The sequence below is a fragment of the Triticum urartu genome, chromosome 4, assembly GCF_003073215.2.
Source record: "Triticum urartu cultivar G1812 chromosome 4, Tu2.1, whole genome shotgun sequence".
Lineage (NCBI taxonomy): Eukaryota > Viridiplantae > Streptophyta > Magnoliopsida > Poales > Poaceae > Triticum > Triticum urartu.
The window spans coordinates 417,771,507-417,794,340 of record NC_053025.1 but is presented as its reverse complement, the minus strand read 5'-3'; positions in this window follow the sequence as shown (position 1 = coordinate 417,794,340).

Below are 22,834 nucleotides of genomic sequence, written 5' to 3'. Positions count from 1 at the left end.
GCACAATCAAGGCCCAATCTCACTTTCGGTCTATTAATGGCCCATGTATTTTATGGGCTCGAGATATTTACACCTGTAAACGGCCTATTTTTACTGAGGGCCCAAATTATGTTTAGGCCTGTTAAAGGCCCACTACGGGCACAGGCCTACCAGAAAAATTTGAAAGCTTATGCTGATTCAGGCCCAGATATTTTTAGTGGGCTACATGCCAATTTTGGCCCGTAATCGTTTTTAGCCCAATTGGACCGGGCCCGACGAATGTTGGCATGTTGGGCTCCTACGAAGCTTTCGGCCGAATACATTACTAAGATAAACCTACACTATACAAAAATAGCGTCGTAATTACTGCAGCCTGAGGCAGCATCATAAATGGTGTATCACAATAAAATAAATTCCAACCATACAACAAACGGCCTGTTGGCATAAAGTTTACAGTCCTTCCAGATAAGAGCACCATGAAATGTATAGAAGCACAGATCATTTGACCTAAGTGCTAATGTTTCAGGCTGTAGAATCTGATGGAGCAGCACGATCTCCACCTTTTTTCCGCCATTGCTCTTGAACAACGAAGCGAATGTCTGATAGTCTAGTTTCAAAACCATTCATATCTTGACGACATTTCTCAACCACTATTCTTGTTTCTGAAACAACGTCCATTAGGGATTGGACTTGTGTCTGGAGCACAGATATATCACTTTGTCTAGCAGGAAGATTTTGTTCAGTAGGCGATTTGGACGAGGTTACCTTGACAACCAACGCAGAATTACGCAAGAAGGTGCTTTTTGCACTGTTAGTGGAGAGATACTGACGCACTGCAGCAAGAGGTGACATTGTGCCTGTAGTAGCTCGTGACCTTCAGGTGGTTGTGGCTGTTCAATCATTTGTTCCACAGCTTCCTGAAAGTTTGAACTTGTAGATTAGTGTACCAGATAAGTTACTAATGAGACAAAAACAAACAAAGTAGGTTAAACGTTTATACATAACTTATTTTGGTGAACTACTGTAATACATTAGCATGTATTGTAGTGCCAACTACATAATAAAATCACTTTCGGAACATATGTCCATGTAGCATGCCTACTGTATTGTCTATTTCCTCACATTCGTTGACATCTAAGGATAAAGTGACATGGTTTATAGTAGGATGAACATAGTATGACATCATTCATATCATGGGCAAATAGATATAAAACAAACAGGCTATTTTATCATTGTGTGCGCACGTGAACATAAGAACTAGATTATAGATCAAGACCAAAAGAATATCCTTCATCTCTTTTAAACCATGTAAGGTGAAATGATACGTTAAGACAACTGTGAATAAAAGTGAATAGAGTAACTCACATTGGCTGCAAACCAAGTAGTTAAATGAACACATCACAGTACCAATCAGTTCAAGGTAGGAGGAGTAAGGACTTACAACAACGGCTTGAACTGGTGTGCTCATGCCCTTCATCTTGCTGGTGTGGCAATCCTTGAAGATTTGCACTACATTCGGTTCAGGTTCTTTTTGGTCCGCAAGAGATTTCCTCTGTATTTGGAACAAGTCAATATAGATACGATAATATGGCACAAAAAAAAAGAAGGAAGTAGCAGCTATTTACAAGAGCCTCGCAGTGTGCAATATAGCTACGAGATCCTGTGGTCTGTTGGAATTTCACTTTAGAACGGTTGGTTTTGTTCTTCAAACAGTTAGCCTAGAAGAAGATACACTTGTAAGGCACATACATAAATACAAGTTCAATATGTGGTCTGATCAAATACATATAGCCTACCTGATACTTTGGATCAGACCAGTGTTTAACGAGGGCTGTCGAGTCTTCATCTGTAATATATTCCACTGGAGATGTTTGGGCGATTTCATTGTTAGCCTTGCCTTCAAAGTGAGATTTTCTAAGGTGGTACCGATACTGTCGCAGAGCAGACTAAAAACATGAGTGCATGCTTGTCTAGTTGCATCATCTTTCAGATCCAACTTGAACCTCATCTGTTGAAAAAAGAATGTGAGTCTTATTAGGAGGAAGCTAGAAAGTATGGGACAGAGCAAGACAATATTACTAATTGCGATGAATAACACTACTTACGGATAAATGGTCAAGGAAGGTGTTAAACTGGGTATTGTCTTTCTCATTCCTGTACTGGATCCACGTTGGGAGGATACGTGCATGACACCTAACGGCAACGGCTGCCTCTGATACTAACTTGGCTGACTCTGTAGCATCACATGGCCTTTTTAAACCTGCCTCAAAATGGATCTCCATTCTTCCTCCTTTAGATTTTGTTAATCTGTCAAACATTATCCCTGACTCTGTTTCCGCTTGCGCCATGGTGCTAGTTCAACAACGAATATGGAAAGTGTTAGTGTACATCAAACTGTGAGAGTACATATAAAGGAGCATGCAACTGCAACTTGACTCGGTCAGGTACCGTCTTGGTGTTGATGCTCATGAGGTTCATCTGATCTTGCCAAGTCCTGTTGTGTCAGCAGTGCTTCGGAAGTAGTGTTAGGTGTGAAGGCAGCTTGGGAACTGGCCAGTTCCAGAGTAAATGAACGAGTAACTGGTTGAGATGCTGGTACAGTTGAAGCGGATGCTGCAGCTGGTGGAGCAGGTGATACTGTGTTTGTAGATTTAGCCGGTGGACTTGGACCTTCTACTGCACTATAAGTACCAGCATAATCTCAACGGCAGAACCTTTTCCGTTTCACCCGACGAGTAACAGCACTCCCTACTATATTATTTTCCTTGCTCTTTTTTGACTTTGCCATGTCAAGCTGTACCCACAACACAAAAGAATAAAATCAATCTTCAGAACTCATTGATGCATGATACAGACAAGCAATACTTTGATGTAAGACAACCGTATGAGGATAGAATATGTAAGAAAAACAAGACGGCATGACATATTCACAGCTACGGTGTGCAAACTAAGCAGAAGGATTTTCAAGAAAATAGAAGTAATGCAAGCTAGACACCATATGAAAGATGCAACCAATATTACTCTGCCAAGTTAAAAGTGTCTTGTCATAAGTGGCAATTCGAAAAATTAGAAATCAATGCAAGATGCAACCACTATCAAACTGCCATGTTAAAAGCGTCCAATCATGAGTGACTGATGCGGGACACACAACAGCAGTACTTTGATGTAAGAACATGGTATGATAGATAGATGCAGTGTATTCTAGACACAGAAAGCCATGTCATATGCACATGTATAACGTATAAACTCAGCAGGTGCAATTTAATCAAAATAGAAGAAATACAGGCTAGACAACATATTCAACATGAAACCAACTATCACACTGTCAACTTAGAGCAAGCACCTGCGATGGTGGAGTACGGGAGATGAACTCATCATGTAGACTTGTGACTTCAACTTCATTAGCAGTAGCAGTGGCAAATCTAGAGAGTCTCTGTTTGCGTTGGTGCGAAGGACCACCAACATCCCCTAACTTACTCTTTTCCTTCCTATTTTCTGGTATTGCCTTATGAAGTCAAAACCACAAGAAGATGAATAAAATTAGCTCTGCATAACTGGTTGATGCATGATACAGACGAACACTACTTTGATGTAAGGCAAGCACATGATAGGAGGATGGAATATATACAAATAAAGACAGCGTTTCATATTCAGACGTACGATAGGAGGATGGAATATGTATGAAAAAACAGTAAGCGGAAGGCATTTCAACAAAATTAGAAGAAATGAAAGCTAGGCACCATATGAACATGCAACCAATATCACTCTATCAGGTAAAAAGTGTCTTGTCGTAAGTGCCATTTCAAGAAATTAGAAGCAGTACAAGCTAGAAGACAATGCAAGATGCAACCTACATCACAGTCCCAAGTTAAATGTGTCTTATGGGTAAGTGATCGTTGCAGGTATAAGTTGTTAGCTATGCAGATGCAATTCAACATAATCAGAAGCAATACAAACTAGACATCATACGGAAAATGCAAGCACATATAACAGTTCCAAGTAAGAGCAAGCACCTGTGATGGTGGAGTAGGGGAGATGTGCTCTTCATGTACACATATGTTCTAGAAACAGGAACACGTGTCATATTCACAGGCATTATGTGTAAAGTAAGCAGATGCAATTCAAGTTAGAAGCAATACAAGCTAGACATCATACGCAACATGCAACCACATATAATAGTGTCAAGTTAGAGCAAGCACCTGTGATGGCGGAGTAGGGGAGATGTGCTCATCATCTACACAGCTACGTTGACTGTCCAGCCTTGTGTTATCTTGCGAATCTTGTTGGGAGGATGGCAGAGTAGAATCTATAGAGACCCCCTGTTTGAGTTGCTCCGAAGGACCACGATCATCCACTGCCGGACTAATTTCCTTCAGCTGTAATGATTTTGCATTGTGAAGTCAAACCGATAAGAAAAAGGAATAAAATTCGCTCTTCGGAACTCATTCATGCATGATACTGATGAACACTACTCGGATGAAAGGCAAACACATGATGCGAGGATGGAATATGTATGAAAAATAGGATGGTGTGACATATTCACACCTATGATGTGGTAACTAAGCAGAAGGCATTTCAACAAATTAGAAGCACTGCAAGCTAGACACCATATGAAAGATGCAACCAATATCACTCTGCCAAGTTCAAACTGTATGGTGTTTCAACAAATTAGAAGCAGTACATGCTAGAAATCATATGCAAGACACAACCAATATCACAGTGGCGACTTAAAGGTGCCTTATCATAAGATATAGTATGTACCAAAAACAAGAAAGCGTGTCATATTCACATGTATCATGTGTAAGCTAAGCAGATGCAATTTACACTAATTAGGAGCAATACGAACTAGACACCATATGCAACATGCAACCAGATATCACACTGCCAAGTTAGAGCAAGCACCTTGGATGGTGGAGTAGGGGAGCGGAGACTTGGACCTTGTAATGCACTATCAGTATAAGGAGAATCGGTACAGATGCTCCGTTTACGTTGCTGCAGAGGACCACCATCATCGCCTTCCTTACTCTTTTCCTTCCTCTTTCTTGATTTTGCCTTGTCAAGTCAAACCCACAAGAAAAAGGAATAAAATTTGCTCTTCAGAACTCATTGATGCATGATACTGACGAACACTACTTTCATGTAAGACGAACACTACATATCACACTGCCAAGTAAGAGCAAGCACCTGCGATGGTGGTGTGGGGGAATTGCAGTGATCAACTAGAGAGCTACGTTGACTATCTTCATTTAGCCTTGCTGTTTCTTGAGAATCATGTGGGGAGGATGACACTTCACTCTTTAAACGAGTATGGCGTCTCACAGAAACCCACCCGGGTGACTGTCTCATCATAAGTGATTGACGAGGGATACAAAAGAGCATTAGTTTGATGTACGAACATGGTTAATAGACATATGTAGTATGTATCAAAAATAAGAAGGCATGTCATTATCAAAGGTATAATGTGTAAAGTAAGCAGATGCAATTTAACCAAATTGGAAGCAATACAAGCTAGACACCATATGCAACATGCAACCACATTTGACAGCAGAAAGTTAAAGCAAGCACCTGGGATGGTTGTGTGTGGCAATTTATATCATCAACTGTAGAGCTACGTTTACTGTCTCCAACTGCTGACACTGCACCCGTTAGAGCGCTGGAACGCTTAGTGCTTATCTTCAAATTACACTGGAGCGACTTCTGTCTTTTCTTTTCTGCATTCATCAACAATGCGTCAGAGTCTAAAATACCCATGCATAAAAAACAGTAGTGTGAGTATGGGTGAAGTGTGTGCACAATTAGTACAGTGTAAAGGTAGCAGATAGCAGGTCGGTGAGAAATAAATGATGGGAGACATATGATAGCTCTACAACATGCATAGCACACTAAATTACTACAGGATTCTATGAAAATAACAGTCGACTGAAAGCAAATAGGTCAGTCCTTTTTTTCTGCACCGTCCGATGTACAAAGAACAGGTAGATCACCTTCATCTACCTCCAGCGAGTCAGTGTTGACGATCTTCCTCGAAACGCCAGCGACCACCGGCCCAGTATTCCTCCCCTGTCTGCGCCCTCCCCTCGACCTCACCGCACCGCCGTGCTTGGCACCGCCCCCCGGCCATCCATTCAAGCCCCGCCGCCCTCCAGATCAGGCGCAAGCAGCTCCTGCGCCCCACACCCCTATGATAGACACCGATGCACCGCTTCCCCGAGGAACATGCGGACTAGGTGCTCCGCGCGCCTAAGCGGGTGCTGCTTCTTTTAATTGCGGTTCGACTGGCCCTGAATTGAAATCCAGGCGGGCTACTGACCTCTAGCAAAGGTGAAATAGTAAAAGGGAGGAAACCTTGTGCATTTAGTATCACGAAGAAGATGCAGTAAGAAGCGCTCAACTAGTTTCTTTCGTGGGATGAATAAGGTGTGAGCGGAGACGTAAGATTTACACGAATAAGGGAAGAGGAGTACCTCTTTCTGCTGGCAGTGCTGTGTCCTCCTTCTGTTTTTCCGACGATCTTCTTGTTGTTCGCCGGAAACCAGAAGTTGTGGAGGACGGTGCAGCCTTGGAGGAACCCATGGCCAAGTTGTTGAGTGTGGTGCGGTGGCCGTCTGTCGGCGGCGGGGAAGCAGATCCGAGGCGGCGAACGACGGCGTAGCGGGAATAGCTCTGGTGCGGTGGACGGTTGCGACAGTGGAGCCGCAATAGTGAGGCGCATGACGGCGTGGTCGGAGTGGTTCTGGTATGGCGCACGTCAACGTTGGCGTCGTGGAGGCAGCTCTGCCTCGGCTTCAGCTGCTAAGTCCTTGAGGGCGTTGCGGTTGCGATTGCGTTGGACGACAACGTCGGGGTACCGGCCCCGGCGTGATGGAGGAGGGCGGCGGTGGATTGGCCGCTATGGGGTGGAGGATGGAGGAGGCTGGGGTTTCGCGGCTGGTGGAGAGGGCGTTTTCGCGCCCACGGAGTATGAATGGGGAAACGAAGGGAGGTGGGGAACTAAGGGGGAACAATGTTTCGGTTTGAGACGCGCTTGTTTGAAATTTGGGGAAAGTTACAAACCTTCCCCCCATCTAAAATTTCAGACATATTGCGGGTTGGGGGTAGGACAGTCATGTCAGGTGTCGCAAATGTGGGCGGGATAGATTTCGGCCGAGTGCATGGGTAGGCGCCCACAGCGTAGGAATGCTTCTCTGGCGTCTTGGTGAAGTTACAAACCTACCCCGGTTTAGACCTTTGGACATCGGGCCGATAGGCTACATGGGCCAGAGTCAGGACAGTAATTTCCTACCACCAAAACATTAGTCTCGCACAGTTTCGGGTGACCAGAGGCCTATTTGGTGCTTCGTTCAATATTTGGGAGCAGAAGCATTAACGTTTTCGGTTCTCTTGAATTGAACTTTCAGGATTTGTCAAACTTCACAAATCTTTACTCTTGAAAATCCTAAAGCTATGATAATTTTGGAATGGAGGGGGTACATTTGAATATACATTGTACACGAGTATATATTAAAAAATATGCAACTTACCTCAGTTCATGCATGGTTCCAGATATAATCTCCTTGGTTGCAAAAAAGTTAGATATGCGTATGAATATATATAGCATGTTCAAACTCATAACAAAGATTGATGCCCCCTTTTACATCTGATTTACAAATGCCATTATCTCGGGTTCAAATAGATGAATGCACTTCCTATGAATTCGAATCTTCGAAACCCCCTTTATGTTGAATTCGACATGTATTCTATTTCGTAGCTAGCAATTTGGAATGTATCCATGCAAGTGCCAAATGTATAAAGTGCTTCACACTAACAACATGGAGTGCACTAATTAATGTTTATATATGAATCGCAAAAGCATCCATTACCTGTATTTCAAACCGCTCTCACTCTATGGATCAATAATATGAAATAAACACATGTGCATGCTAGAATTCAATTGTAGTTGAAGAAAGAGCCTACTCCTGGTACTGTATATTAGTGATAGGGGTGTGTACAAAGTACACGTGAATACCAGGCATTGTGCGTGTGTGTATACTATCGACGAACTAGCCCCCAGGCTTGTATAACATACTAAGGGCCTAGGGTTACAAATCATATATAGTCGGCTTATCACCAGTGGGGATAGAGTCCTCCGTGAGTCTGGTAGCTTCGTGTTGTACGCCGAGTCCTCCACATGGGTCTTCGTATAACACATCTCGGTCCAACCTATATGTGGCGCAGGATGGAAATGACCCATGAGTCTTCATGTTGACCCACCACAACTAGAAATGATGTGCCCACCACACCACACACGCAATCGGCCACTAAGAAAATAAGCATATACAATAGTACAACGGTATCTAGCTCACGATACGTCTCCATATTTTGTTGATGACACTAATGGACTTTGCATTTGATGCGTGCTCCGTATTTTGTTGACGACACTTGTGGTCATTGTATTTGAAGCGAAAGCATGATATGGTCACTGGACTTCAGAATAAGCTCATCACGGTCACCACATACATTTTGTCGTGCTAACCAACATGTGGTTGGATGGTTAGAGGATAGTGGTTTCTCGAGCCCACCAAGGTTAAAGTCCCGGTGCTCGCATTTATCTTGTGTTAATTTCAGTATTTTCCGGTGACGTACGTTCAGTGGGACGAGACGTTCCACTCGACTACGAGGCACCTATGGTGACTTCGTAAAATCTCAAGATCATATATGTTGGCCCACTCTCTCGAAGGTGCTCATAGGGGTAGGGTTTGCGTGTGTGCGCTTATAGCGGTGATCGCTTGCGCGTATATATGAGCCCTTGCGTCTGTACCATGTTAAACAAATACATATCATGATTATACGGTCACTGGCTCACCTGTACAACTCCGTATTTTGTTGATGACACAATCAATTAACCAGTCAAACGTTCCATGCGGCGCAGCTAGTGTTGCACCATCAGGGCGTGTAACCGTGGGGCCCACCTATCAGCCCGTATATGAAAGAAAGAAATGGTAGTTTGAGTCTATACTGTGTTAATAAAATAGGAGTACATTTTAGGGTGATCATACGGTCACTGGCTCACCATACAGGTCCGTAATTTGTTGATAACACGATCAATTGACCAGTCAAACGGTCCACATTCAGCAGCGCACATTACCATAGGGCCCACCCGTCAGCGCGTATATGAAGGACAGAAATGGTAATAAATTAGTGGTCGATGGGTATTCGAAGTCGTGAGACCTCTGGTTGGCAGTCACCGGCGGTTGGGGGGTGTTCATTGGGCGGTGGGGTGGGGATCCCCGGAGAAAAAGCTCGGCAGGGGGGGGGGCTAGAGGGATGGCCGGGCCGGCGGCGGACCGGCGGTGGGGAGTGGTTTCGGGGAGGGCGGGCCGGCCGCGGGCGGTGGGGGCTAGCGGTTTGGCCGGTGGTGGCTGACTGCTCAGGGGGTGTGGAGTTTGATGATAAACTGGAGGCCCTTGATTTCGTATCCAACGGTTGGAAAATCTAATGACCAGAGATGAAAAAGTCAGTCGACTGACGTGTAGCCTCACCCCGCATGTACACATGCACGCACGGAAGACACGCACGCAAGACACGCACGCATGTAGGCATGCAACACTAACACGTACACACGCACACATGCTGGCGTGCAACACTGACACATACACATGCACTCACAAACACACACACGTACGCACCCATGCATGCAACACTGAAACGTACCCTTGCACGCACGCAACACTCGCACGCCTGCATGCACACAGCACACGACGCAAGACACACGTTCAACCTATACGTGCATGCACCCTTTGTTAAGGACATGGATTGTTACGGGTATTAATCAATCTTATCTGTCATAAGCAGAACATTGATGTTTGCAGCGGTCTTTATGAATCACAACGTATCGAACGGGCTATCAACATAGTAGGCTTGTCTACATGAAAAAGATGACGTCACACTCAATGAACAATCATCAGTTTATGAAATGCCCGCTTCTGACAGCCCTGGCCCACCAAAGGTTCCTCTGCTGTGCGCTGCCTGCGTTGGGTCACTAACATGCATGCCATGCACCCAGAGAGCCCACATGTCAGTGGAAGAACGGTGCGGTGTCCTAGGTCAGAGTCGAGGGCACCACTCGCGGCACGCCCGGCTGAACACGCCTCCGTGCCGCATTCAAACGCCTCCATGAAACCCGCCCGTGTGGAAGCTGAGAAACCCACTCTGGACACACGTCCGTTCATGACCTGGACGACGTTAAATGCAACGCCGGCCGAGCTCCTCCCGTCCGCCATCTATTTAATCTCCTATTTAAACGAGGCCAAACGCCGGCCAAGAATCGCACACCTCCGCCGCTCCCCTATCTCCTCCACCATTTTGTCCACTCTTACAATGGCTTGCGAAGAGTAGTTATTCCGCATCCAAGTCGGCTGGGTAGCCCGCCGGATACGAGCTATGCAGCTCGCTGATCCACCTCCCTCCCCTCGCCCGATGGAGCCAGTTGCCGCCCCAAGCCGTCGCGCGGTTCAGCAACTCGCCGCTCCAGGCCAGTTCGACGAGGAGCGGCGCACGGGCGTTGTTGCTGCCGGCCACGCTGCCGCCTCGTACTGCGTCTCCCGTTTCTGTGGCCGAGACTCCCATGCCGGCGGCCGCGCCATGCAAGCAGCGACAGAAGCCAGGTGCGCGGAGAGCGACGAGTCGGTGGCCAGCGCCTCCGTGTCCGCCGCCATCATCGAGGAGAAGTAGAACACGGGAGGCCGCCGCCGCTTGGGTCCCATGAAGGCCACCGCGGAGGCGACGCTGGCGTACACAGCAGGTGTCTTGCCGGATCCTTTTTTGCGAGGACCTTCATCGACCCCGCATGGGCTCCACGGAAGAGGGGAATGTTAGGATGAACTCGAGCCGGTGCCGGCCATGGCAAAGTAGTGGCCGGTGATGAACTCGAACCGGTGCCGGCCACCATCATCTACGACACTAGCCAATGCTATCAGTTGGGCAGTGGGGAAGCGAGCCGTCCTTTGCACTGAAGCATATACCTCCGGGGCTCCCGACAGTCCAGTGATCGTGCTGCCTGACATGAGGAACACAAATCGATCGACGGGCGACCATTTAGGCCAGGTATTATATACATGTGCTGTCTAGAACTAGCACCGCGTAGTTCATTTGAATGTAATGAAATCTGTCATGTTTGTATGAAAATCCGGTATTTTATATGATTTCCGTCGTTGTTTATATGAAATATCAGTTTGTCCACGTGTTTGCGGGAATTTCATCTGGTTGGTTGAGTTTCTCTCATAATGTGTGTGGCTACGGTTGGATGGCGTAATTTGCAGGTCGCCGGTCGGTCTGTGGGCGGCTCGGGCGGCGTTGTGGGACAAAAAACACAACTCGTTTGAGCTCATCTCCAACATGCGCGCTAGAGGATGCATGACATCATGAGCACCCGAGCCATTCCTCGTTCATCGGTGGCAAAGGCACCGGTGGACAAAAGGGTCGCCAATATTTTGGCTACCCCGGGCAAGATCCAAACAACCCCTCCCAATAGATTCAAATCCCTCGTTCGTCGTGGAATTTTGCCATGTGTTGTTTTCATGGACTAGCAAGATGCCCGTGCATTGCACGGAACATCAAGATGCATTTTTTTACAAACTCCCGCATGGATGCAAGGGATAATTAATGTCCTTGTTTGCTAGTACCACGAGGCAAACACCATTAATATTGCATCAATTAGTGTTAGTGGCCTTGTATATCTGCAAATTGTAATTTTGATAGTGGCCCCTTGTATATAAAAATGGAGGGAGAAAGATGAGAGATAAGGTGAAGAGGAGTGGGGCGTGGTGGTGACTGGTGGTCGGACTGGGCGGGGGCATGGGGATGGACGGCGCATTATGTATAGGTTTGTATCTCTCTCACACACACCCACGTAGGTGGGGGACGTGCACGAAGAGAAGAGGTGCACGCACGGCGCACGTACTCCCGTCTCTTTCCCAACCACACCCGCGCGGGTACACGGTGGAGCTCATTTCTGTACGAAAAAGGCAGCCCACGAGGCAAGGCTCTATACACTGGAGTACTTTTGATGTGTCCCGTCAACTCGCAGAACAAGGAGAAGCTTTCTTAGTACGCCGTCTCCCCTGCCCACGGGCGTGGTGGCTCGCAGGATGAGGTGAAGCTTGCTTACTACGCCTTACGCCCGCTCCCTCGCCCACGCGCGCGGTGGCTCGCAGCACGAGGAGAAAATTTTACTACTCCCTCCGTTTACTCCTCGTCCCTACTACGTACTTTGGTTAGTACTCCCTCCCATTTACTTATACAAGGCCACTTTAAAAAAAGTACATTTTGCATCTATACAAGGCCACAAATAGTAATCGAAACAAAAGTTACTACTCCCTCCTTTCCAGTTTATGGCTCAATTTCAAAATCTCTCCAACCAAGGTAGACGTAGGGATGGCAATTTTATCCATGGATCTGGATACCCATGGATACCCGACCCGGTTGGGCAAGGGTATGGAGCACATTTCTACCCATGGGTCCGTGGATATGGATACCCACGAACAGCTAGGTTGGGCATGGTTATAGTTTGTGCTCCATGGATATCCAATGGATACCCGTATGACATGTGGGGCCATATGCCAGTGATAGTAGAAAGAGTGAATCAATGGGAAATGGCAGGAAATATGGAACTTGTGCCATGAGTTATATGCTGCAGAATCAACCTCTGGTATGTCACACTTAAGGAATCATCGTATTACTTGTTACCTACTTATGCATGTAGCTTATGTTGTCATTTGTGAGTGAATGATGATGAGTTAATTTGATCTTTGGGAAGGCTTCATGCTGACTTTTCTATGCCCATGGAGCTCCATGGGTATGTGGGTATCCAGTGGGTTTGGGCATGGGCACAAGTTGTGCCCATGGATAATTTGGTGGATGGGCAAAGGGTAGGAAGATGGGTCATGGGTTGGATTTGGACCAGCTCCACCCACCCCAAACCCGACCCATTGCCATCCCTAGGTAGATGGTGAGTGGTCGAATTAATTTCGTAGTTTGCACAAGTAATTAGTACACTCGTTTTTCTCAAGAAGTTATGTTTACCGATGCATTAATTAGAACGAATGCATGAATGACCACTAAATTTCCATGAACTTGTACATGCATTGGTTAGTTTCCTCTTGACACTGCTTGCGTCGGGTGATCTAACGCACCTCGAAATCCAACATGTAATGGTACTACTACTAGTATAGTAGAATTGAGACTTATCAAACGGAAAAATGAATGTTTTTTAGATGAGCCCTATAAACCCTAGTGGGTACGTACTCCGTAAAAACAGATTTTTCCAAAACTAAGTCGCTCCCTTTCATGAATTCTATAGTATACTCCTCCGTCGACGCTCCCTTTCATGAATTCTGTAGTATACTCCTCCGTCGACGCTCCCTTTCATGAATTCTGTACTTCCTGTCGCTGACATGTGGGACATATAGCAACCGGGTCGACGTGTCAAGCACCAAATAACAGTGCAGAACAGCAGGGGGGACGCACCCCACTCGTACCGGCCCAGTAGTAGTAATGAGCAATGAGACGTCAAATCACAATGCCGCACTTTCCCAGATGGACGAAGCAACCATTATTTCACACTTCGGTTCGCCATCATCTCAAACCACGTACTAGTATTGCTTCTGCCTCAAGAGGGACACACGCATCGCCTTGGTACATCATGACACGTGGGGCCGCATGACAGGCCATGCTTCCCCGCCGATTGCTCGGTAAAATCACCTCATTTTTACTATACTTCCTCCATATCGGTTTACTACATGGCATGCACGTCGTTCTAGGTTGAGAATTTAACTGGCTATATATGTGATGAACAGTACTTGAGCCTTTTAAAAATGTATACTTTTGTACAGTAGTACTATCGATGGATTGCGCCATGGAGCAAAAATTGAAATTAAAAAAAGGTGGTACATATAGAGAGCGCTCGTCTCCAAATTATGCATATAGTACTATTAAAAAAGCTAGTACATGCTTAATTGGGGTGCTAAATTCTATGAAAGTAATACTAGTAGTATGTACATACTGAAGAGTTAAAGTAACGAGAAGAAACATAACATAGTTCTGCTGGGGGCTCAGCACAACACACCCCTCAAATTAAACTAAGCACACCTGAAATTAAACTATGCAACTAATCCGGTAGACACTGCATTAGAAGTTTGGAACCACCATGAGCAACAACACTGCCACCTTACTCGGAGTCCTCGTCCACGTCCTCGACTTCGTCCTTGTCCCTATTCCTCTTGGCCGATACTTCTTTGCTTGAATCGCACACTTGGCTGTTGCTCTTCATCCAACCCTTGTAGATATTGAAACAAAGGTAGCCATCCATTGCAGCGTAGTGGATGTGGTCTATATCTAGTACATTCTGCTGCCATGCCTGACGATGAAACGTGTATGGAGGTTTGTCCAGTTTACCATACGAAGGATGAACCATGGCTCCTGCCAGGGTCAGCATTGAAGGCTGACGAGAGGGCACCAGCCGATTCTTCTGGAGATAGAAGGGGTTGCCTACAACGAGGCCTATCCGACCCAGGACTTCTTCGTCATTCGTAAAGTGTACAGTAACGAATTTCACTGTTTTGTCCTTGAGGAAGGGATCACAGCGAGCTTCTTCCTCTCTTCATCCTTTAGATCCTTCTCTCGTCCCAGGACTGTGGTGTACTCAACATCTAGCCCAGCGACCCACTCATCATCTGAGTTTTCAAACATGCGTCTGAAGCGAGAAAGGCATCCTTTCACCGTCGCGGAAGAACGGGTGTAGATGACGTCGAACTCATCGCCGGTGATGGTTCTAACCTTGTACTCACCGCCGATCGTGGAGATTTTGGACGCCATGGATTTGGGAGGAGGGTTAGGATTAGTGGAACTGCCGTAATGTGAATGGACGGGACGACTAGGAGCGAACCGTCGTAGTATTGAAGGACGTGCAGGGACGAGTAGGAGCAAACTACCAGCATGCGAACGTCAGGGTAGTGGCTTTCCATTCTCCCATGATACGGGCTTCCAAGAGCCCTTGGATCTGAGATCGAACGATTGCATGGCGTGATTCTAGACCTATGAGTGAATATCCTATCCTAGAGGGTTATTCTGCAAATTTTCAGCAACTTAGCATGCGGCCGTTTGATCTCAGATCCAAGGGCTGCCAGCAGCCCGTATCATGGTCGCACCTACCACGACCGTTGTGTCGATCGTGCAGTCGCGCCCTTGGAGATTTAACACGGTGTGTTAGGCTATCTGATGTTGGCATGTCATACATAGTCATCACTTAGTCACTCATACTACAACAAGGTTGGCTATATGTGTATTTTTTACTCCTCTCTATCTCTTTCTTCGTACTCAAGGAAGAAACAGTGCTAAGCGCGTGTATTTATTGCATTTGCCAAGGAGTGACCTCTTCCAATGAAATGGTGTTGCTAAGTTTGCTTCATTTAATTAGTTATAGACTCAAAATTGTCTTTTCACCTAGGTACACGTGCTTAGCACCGTTTCTTCCTTGGGTCACCAAACTAGTCTCTCTCTTCTTGATTAACTTGCCACATCAGACTTTATGCCTATGTGGCAAGCTTAAGCACCTGTAGGAGCAAGTAAAAGTAAGTACAATAGTGCGCTTTACATGGCATTTTTGCATATGTGGAGGAAAGAGAGGCAAGGAAAAAGTGGAGAAATGGGCTCTCATGCAAGAGCCAGCCTCTACTACATGGTGGAGCATTGGGAGAGGCACCTGTATGGAGGTGGTCAGGAATCTGGGAGACTCACGCCGGTCGTAGCGCCGTAGTTAAAATGATAATGGCAAGTCAAATCATGGGGCCCCACCTGTCCAGCAGTAACTCGCTGTCAAATCACACAGCCCTACGTTTGCAGCAGCCTACTCCCTCGTCTTCTCGTGTCTCTGTCAAACCAACTAGGCGGAACTGCCCCACCGCCTACCGCGCAGGAAAAGCCCCGCCCTTGACTTTTAAATACAACTACATCCGCTTAAGAAACCAATGATATACTTTTTGTGACATAGTAACTCATATTTAGTTAGTGAAATGGATGACCTAGAACTATGTGCAGGCCCTATAAACCGAGACGCCTAAAAATAAAAAAACCAAGACAGAGAGGGTAGTTCAGCACGTATCTTTTTAGATCAATATAGTCGGGATTCACCGAGGAGCAAAACCAAGTGGTAGGTTGCTCCTGTCGTGTTGGCATAGCAAGTCAAGCAGGGCCAGTCCGCACACGAAATGGTGACACACTTAGCAGGACCCCTATGGCCGACATGTGGCTCATCCACTGTCTTGTTCCACGTGCGATGCACCAAATTACAGTTCGGAGCAGCAGTTGGAATTGGAGGCACCCCGGGCGTAGCGCCGCAGTAGTAGAAAATGAGCGACGAGGGGTCAAATCACAAAGCCCCACCTTTCCCACATTAAGCTGGACGGACGAAGCAACCATCATTTCACTCTAGGGTGCAAGAGCATAAAGAAAAGAGAAAACAATGATGCATGCGGCAGCTACCTAGGGCACCCTAGGGTAGGGGTCTCCACTACAGATCCTTTTTTTTGAAAGCGCCTCCACTACAAATCGGCTTCTCCCTCGTCCTCTTGAAGAAAATCGATGATGAGTGCGGCGGTAGGGTTTGTAGGAGTACTACGGCTTGCGGGGCCACGTCGTAGTAAATGGGTTCGAGCCGACGCCTTAAATATGTGTGGGCCGCTTGGTTTTACGGAAACGAGGCAGCATTTTGGGTTCGGGGACCAGTGGAGATATAGTACGTACAAAAAATTGTGGACGTAGGTTCGACCGAAAGGCAATGATGCATGGGCCCTGCATTTTGATATACCCGGGGCCGCATGAAATTTGCTACTCTACTCAAAACTAGTAAGGTACACGTGTATTGAATGCATGAGATTTTGGAACCAAATTATGAATAAATACACACTATAGCATGTAAAGCTTTGAGTCATATATACATGATGTAGATGTTCATTTAGTTCTTATAGTTCATCTCATTCAAAATCAATTAGTTTTATAAAAATGTTAAGATTCATGGGGTTGTGCATTGTACTCCCTCCGTTCCAAAATAGGTGACCCAACTTTGCACTAACTTTGTACAAAGTTAGTGCAAAGTTGGGTCATCTATTTTGGAACGGAGGGAGTAAATCATAAAGTAAAAAAACAAATAATGGCAATTCATTTAGAAAAAAATAATCAATTGTGATACAGAAGATTCTAGAACAAAGGAGAAGTGCTTGTGTTTTGAGGTTTGTGCATTATGCTTAAGTTCAACCATGGAGTCTTCTAAATTGTACATGTGGCAGATCTGGTGGAATGTTGATGATATCCAACGGCGAGTAGTGCTCGGATTTGCCTATCTATGCACTGTCGGGTTAGCTTCATCCAGCGACCATCTTTCAAAGTTATTGGCACACTATATAGTTCTTGTGCCATAGTTGCATGTTTTGGAAAAAAGCTACTAGTGGGTTGTACTATCTATTTAGGAATAGAAGATGTATACATGGAAGTTTTAGGGAAAGAGATGACATGGAGCATCTCAATTCCTATGAGTAGGGATTGGAAAAGAGATGTCATTTGGTTCACATCATAGGAACTTTTCTATTGAATCTAGAGATGACATGTTTCTCAATTCCTATGAGGAGGGATTTGAAAAGAGATGTAATTTGGTTCATATCATAGGAACTTTTCTGTTGAATATACGCTAATGTTTATTTTCCTTTGAAATTAAGGGAGTATAGGAATCCATTCATATGAACCAAGTGTCTCTAAAGCTATAGAAATGATATCATGTTTATTTCCTTTGAAATGTGGAGTATATGAATCTATTCCTATGAACCAATTGGCTCTAAAGGAAAAAAATCCTATAAAAATCATATCATATAGAGTTCCTATGATATTCCTCGACACTAAAGGATGCTTGAAATTGCTGCGGGTGATACGATGGTCTTTCTTTGTAGACTCCTCACCCAACTTTATAGTTACCTCTCGAAGATGAATGAAATGATATATACATGGTATTCTACATGTGCAATTTGGTACACGAAAACTCGGTAAAAGTTTGCGAGGTTCGAATTTTCAATAAAGCTATATGCACTGCATTTCGGAACGGAGGGAGCATACGGCAGTTGCTAACACTCACGTGGAAGATTTGTGTGTAGGAGGAGTGGCTGTTCTGTTAAATGACATGGCAAAACTGACACTGTCGGATGCCGATCTAACAGTCCTTACAGCGTTCGTCGGGAAAAGGCTTGTGGCCAACGTTTGCCGGATAATGATTTACGGACACATGCATTGCATTGATACGTGCCCCCTCTCTCTCAAGCACATGCACCCTCACGAGTCACGACTCTCCCGAGTCCTCTCGCGGACTCGCACGTCGCACCCACCGTCTATCTGCAGGTAGACGTCACACACATATGTGCTCTTCACACCCTATCCTCAGAACTTCTAAAAAACAAAAGACGGGGCACACATTTTATTTTAGCTCACACGTCACACACTTGTACTATTACTCTTGCGGCGAACGTTCTTTGGGCATAGTATATTGTACTCTCACGAAGAGAAGCGGTGCACGCATGCACTAGTTCTCTCACACCCACTCGCGGGTACACGTAGGAGCACATTTTTTTGAAGCTGGTACAACAAAATCACTCCACTATATATAAAAGCAGGAGCCTTAGCGCTTGCTTTACTAAGGTTCCTCTCATTCACTCTCTCATGCTCTCCAGATCTAAGCCACACATAGGTGGCAACACTCTCTCTCAGCTCACTGTTGGTCACAAATCCGGCCGGACAACCTCGACCGGGGCAGGGGTGTAGGTGCATCGTTCACGCTGTCATCGGCGGCAAGGGAGGAGACCAACGGCTGCCCGCGCGTCCCGATCGGCGGCCGTGCCGTTCTCTCCGAGAGAGATCCGGCTCGGGAGGGCCTCCGACCCCTTCTTCCTCCCTGCGGTATTGTGGCCAAGATGCGGCCTCCCGACGCCGTCTTTGCGACATGCTGATGACCCTGAGGTATATATTCCTTCGAAACCTGCCTTGCTCTACTGCCCCAGCTCCCTTCGTGTGGATCCTTTTCTACTTCCTTCCGCTCTTCCAAAGCCACCTAGACTTCTACTAAGGCACGTGCTTTGCACGTATGTTCTGTATGATAGATACTCATATACCTTCTTTTTAGAGAGAGAAATGTGTACTCGTATATTGAGTAGATATCATAGTGTGTTTGTTTGCATGATCTAAGGACTATTCTGAAATAAGAAGCAAATCACTTGCACAAATCAAACTGAGTTCCAAGTAAGAATTTGATTACAAGATAAAAGTTGTAGTTTTATTATATGCTATTTCTTGGGTTCCACTGATGTATAGTTCCAGAGTTGTTTGACGGTTTACATGCATGTTTATGGACTATTTTGTGCAACTAAATAAGTCATTTAGGTCTGAGAGACACTCATGTCCTGTATTAGCTTGAGGTATAGCTTATGTATGACTGGAATAAAATATTACACTTTTTCTGCGAATAATAAAAATATTACATTTCTCGATGAAGCAGAATAAAACTTTAGCTAGCATCAGCCATGCAATGTTATGTTATGTGAACAGTGTAAACTTTGCAGTATAGCGCATCTAAAAAATCCATTTTTACAGTAATCTAAAAAAATAAGTTAGTAGTAGAGTGTTTATTTCCCAGGTGACAACGGGGAACCAAAATGTGCTAGCTATTTGCCAACTTGTCGTACTTGCATGTGAGGAGGTGGCAGCAGTTTCTAGAAATTTCTCAACTTCAGTAGGTGCAATCCAGATTCAACGGGGACTTCTTTATTTGTTTACTTAGAGAGCAGAGTCGGCCATGTGCACAAGGAGAGGGAGCGAATCCGGCAGCTCTTAGCTGTCAGATCATGTCATCCTTTGTTTGATGGATGGCAGTGATATGCATGAGAGGGGAAATGAACGGTGGATTTTGAGCCAATGCTTGTTTGGGCGGGAGAACCGAAGATGGAGTGGTAAATCCAATTTCAAAACTGCTGCATTATAGTAGTAGTAGTTTAGAAGTAAAGCTATTTCATACAGTCGACTCAAAGCGTTGGTTCAAACAGGGAAGAAAGTGGGAAAGCTATAGCATGAATCTAGGAGTTGGTTCTAAGAGGAAACGGGGGAAAGTAGTAATATCTGTCACTGTTTAAATAACCGTATTTCTTATTTGCGCAAACAGGGATGTTTGTCTCCATATTGTTTCGGGATGTCTGTCTCCGTATCGTTTCTATCCGCGCAATCAAAAGCACACACCTCAGTTTTAGTACAACTGCGCAAAATGAGATGGCTATCCCTCACTACCGTCGTCTAACCTCCCGTCTTCAAGGTATCCCTACATTGGTAGTAACTAAGGTAGAATGACCAACACAATCTAAAAGAAGCTGATTCGTACGTTTTACTTCCTGATTGCAGTGCAGGGACGAGCGAAAACAACTGCATCCTAGTCCAGAATGCACTTGCTACCAGTTCATCCATGGACCAAGGACTAGCTGGCACGGCTGCACGGCGGTTTTTTGGACAGGTACGCGGACAAGAGGCATTGTGGTCTGCTTATTTTTGCAAATAGCGGTGCTTAAATTTAGTGGAATGCACAAGCATTTCAGCTGGTCAGTACACTGCATGGTTCAGTTCAGCATTCCAGCTGAGACCACAATTATAATTGGTTATTCTGGAATGAGAGAACCTAACCCTGAATGGTGGCAACAAGAAAAAACCAGAGTGGACTCCAGGAAATTTAAGCCTGTCGGGAGGCCCTTTGCTCAGAGAGAAGCCTTGCTTGTTTTTTCCTGATCTATAAACCTTCTCACAACTTTGTCTTTTGTTGTGAACTAGTATATGTTTGTTATGTTCTTTGAATCATTGAGATCTATAAAATTGCATAACTTATGCTTTTCAAGTTTTTTATGAAGATGAGTTTAACGTGAGTGTTCCACATGAGCGCTGGACTAGCGTGTGAACGTCTGGAATTTATTACATTGTGGCCTCAATTAACTGCATGAACCACTGTAACAAGATAAATAGTTGCTTATATGTCAGACAGCAGATTGTTGATTGTTAGCTGGTCGATAGCCTAGTGTTGAAGCGAGCTGAGCCAATGTGCCGTGTTTTGCACAACTGCTTACAAGTGGGGTAGCACCAACAGTGTTTATAAGTAATTATGTATACGTCGGTGCACGATTCTCGAACGAGTGCTCTATTTCATCAAAACACACACTACTCGTATGATAAACTGTGACAACTTATGTCTTACCATGCCATATTCATGAAAAAACTAGTGAGGACGCATCTGTTTCGGCAACAATTACGATGGTTCTCACATGATTCACGGGCACACAAAAGTAGCAGCAGTTCCCATAGACGGATTCAAACAGAGTACTAGCCCCAGAGGGGTCGATAACATGCAAGGTTCGGATAATTAGACACAATCCAAACTACTATTAAACACTAGCTGGGGCAACTATTTCATGCCTCGATCTAATTTGGGCCGGACACAAGACGGACCTTGCCATGAACATCATCCAGGACGTCCCGCAGTAGCTCAATCATGTGAACCTTCATGACGACAACCTTGTGGCCTTGCCACTGATAAACTTGTTTGTGGAGGCATGCCACGTCATCTTCCTGCGTAAGCTTGACAAGAACAGTATTCCTCACAAACGAAGGAGTAGCTTTGAACTTCTTGTGCTTCAGTACACCCTGGACAACACGCCTGACAACAGTGAGGCTGGAATACAACTCTTCATTGGTATAACCGCAAATGGCTTCCAGGATCCAACAGCCTAAGAACTCTGTTTTCCCAGTGCGTATATTCAGGTCGTCCACCTCATAGCGAGTGACATGTACAACCACACAATCCTTGTGTGCATCAGGGCTGTAATTGAAATAGAAACAAATTCTGAATTACTTTTCAGTATAAGAAACACAAGTTATTTAAACCACTATGTATACCATGGCATCGAAGCTAATAAAATTTTGCATTATTAATCACCACATACTTCCTTTTCTATAAAAATCACCACATACTTAGATGAAAAACCACAATCGAGATCGGCAAAGAAGGAAATCACCTTGGGCAGCTCAGCGAGGGGGGGGGCATCCTCGAAGGGGGAAAACTGCTCCTGCTGTGCCACGGGGGCTGTAATCTCAGTATCTGGGGTCGCCTAGGTGGTTGCCTCCATCTTCTTGGAGCTCTCTGTCTCGTGGGGATCAGCCTCCCGCGTCTGCTCCAATATCGGCAAATCTTTGCCTGGTTCTCCTTGGTCCATCATGAAACCGACGAATACTAGGAGTCCACTGAAAGGAAAACACAATCGGAATGACAATGAAACAAAAAAGAGAGTGAGGATCGGTTACTGCTTTGCAAAAGTTTTTTTCCTCTGAACGAAAATATACCAACATCAAGGATCCGCTTACCTTCCCTTCGTTTGGAGAGAAGAACAGTGGCAGATGCAAGTGTTGCCTTTCTTGAAGACGGTGAGGGACAAGGGGATTCGGCGAAGAGTGAAATGATGGTTGCTTAGTCCGTCAAACTTATACTGTGGGGAGGTGGGGTTTTGTGATACGACGGCTCGTTACTGTTGCGCTACGACCGGGGTGACTCTCCGCCTGCATACTGCCTTCTAATTTGGTGGATGGCATTTGGGCCCGCGCGCTGCATGGCCCGCACGTCGGTGAACAAAAGTATAACGACATTCAGTAGAGGGAGACGTTTCAATGACCTAGGAGGAACCAGAAGCGGTAGAGTGTCTCCACTGTACTAGTAGTAATTATTTTTTTGGGTAGCTGTAGAGTGTCTCCACTTTACTAGTAG